Raw genomic sequence first — 2,106 nt, 5'->3', positions numbered from 1 at the left:
TTGCAACAAAACAAACTACAAACCATCTTTACAGTGAAACACTTTTGACTTTTGTGTAACTGTGTTTTTGTTTTTTTCATTCATCCATACCGCTTCCCAGCCCCCCCCCCCCCCCCCCCCCCCCCCCCCCCCCCGCAACGCCACTGCGCCCCACAGGGGGCGCCCCCCACACTTTGGGAACCACTGCCTTAACCTGTGGCTGCCGTCCTGCCAACGCTTACCCGCACCAGGACCGGGCGGCATGTGAGAGTCACACGTTAACACCAATAATTAGCTTTACTTAAAGAAAAAATAAATTAGTTAGCAAGGTAAATATTTAGTCAAATATTTAGTCTGACCTGTAGATTAAAGAGAAATATTCAGTTTGGAACTAAATATTTAGTTTGAAGTTATTTATAAATGTCGCAGTTTCAAACTAAATTTTCAGTCAGCAAGGTAAATGGCTAAATATTTAGTTTGAAGCTAAACTTGTAGCTCACAGTTAAATATTTGAGTTGGAACTAAATGTTTGGTTTGCAAGTTAAATATTTAGCTTGATAACTAAGTATTTAGTATGAGGTTTACCGTTTAGCTCGCCAAATAGATCTGTGGCTAAATGTTTAATTTGAAGTTAAATATTCAGATTGGAGCCAAATATTTTGTTTGTAAACCAATACTTAGCTTCAACCTTAATGTTTAGTTTGCTGACTAAATATTTAGTGTGAAGTTAAAGACTTAGCTTCCAAACTGCTAACTAAATATGTGTCTTGCTCATCAACCTTTAGTTTGGAACTGTGATATTTATAGTGAATTAATAACATGGTGAAAATATGACTTTAAATAATAAACCCATTTTTCTCTTATGATTAAATAACCCAAATTATTGACTGTGTAGTTTTTCAACTTAAAAGCAGAAACCTGAAGGATCTGAAACATTTAGGCTGAAATACATTGTGGGATAAAACATCTGAATAAAGACATATTTGTTACATATTTAAATACAAGATAACGAACAGCTTTCCCCCATAATTTTTACATTCAAATAAGATTTAGAAAAAATATATAAGAATATAAAAAATGTATTTTTACCACATTATGGCGTCTAGAGGAATTATTTACTGCAGAGTATTTGTCTGTCTGTGGCACTGATGAACTCGCAGCTCAGAAACCCTCTGAAGAGCTTCGTGAGTCAAAGTTCTCCGCTGGGTGTGTAAATACTATTGTACCAGCATACAGCACTGTAATAAGCGCAACAGGCGTTTAAATACTGCTTTCGGTTGCTTTTCAAAGTAAAATGCATTTAGAAGTTTAACACTAGAATGGCTAGAGTTAGTCCACTTTGACGTATACCTATATCGGCTTCGATAGTCCAACTGGCCTGAAGGATTTTCTCTAGCAGGTGCTTTTGTTCAGTAAATAGGGCCATTACCTTATCAGTACCCTGGTAATGGCCTCAACGCATCTCACAGTTGCACAATTGTTCCTTAGACTTCGACTTCGACTGACTTTGTTGTCATTTTCAACAGTATAAAATATGAATATAAATCTAAATATAACATATAAAGTGCAGGACTGACAGTAAAATAGAAGTTATTTAGCTCTGTACATGTGCAAGGTATAAAGTGGAGACCAGTTTTTGAGTGCAGTCCAGTTAAGAGTTCAGCAGTCTGATGGCAAGTAGGAAAAAGCTGTTTCGGAACCAGGTGGGCCTGCACCGGATGCTGCAGAACCTCTTTCCAGAGGGCAGCAGGGAGAACAGTCCATGGTGGGGGTGTGAGGGGTCACTGATGATGTTTCGGCCTCAGGACACGCATCCTGCATCGATGGTTGACCTGACACTTCGCCCTTTTGCCTGAGCTGGGTGTGGAAGGTTGTTGCCGAAGCAGTTTCTCCTTGTGTGCCTTCTTCTCACTCACATGAGAGTTACCGAACTCTTTTGCAAGCTCAACCAGGAAGTCCACCCGTCTCTACTGCAGCCCAATGCATGCCTGATAAAGCACATGTGCATTCAGTGCTGCCATGTCAATCATGTTTGCCAGGTTTGCTGACCAGCTGTCACATAGTGATGGAACCTTGGTCACCCCCCGCAAGATTATGACTGAAATAAATGCCATTAGTTCTTGTGAA

Source organism: Xiphophorus maculatus, chromosome 3 (assembly GCF_002775205.1).
Source record: "Xiphophorus maculatus strain JP 163 A chromosome 3, X_maculatus-5.0-male, whole genome shotgun sequence".
NCBI classification, from domain to species: Eukaryota; Metazoa; Chordata; class Actinopteri; order Cyprinodontiformes; family Poeciliidae; genus Xiphophorus; species Xiphophorus maculatus.
The sequence above is the reverse complement of the archived record's forward strand: the minus strand, read 5'-3'. Positions refer to the sequence as shown.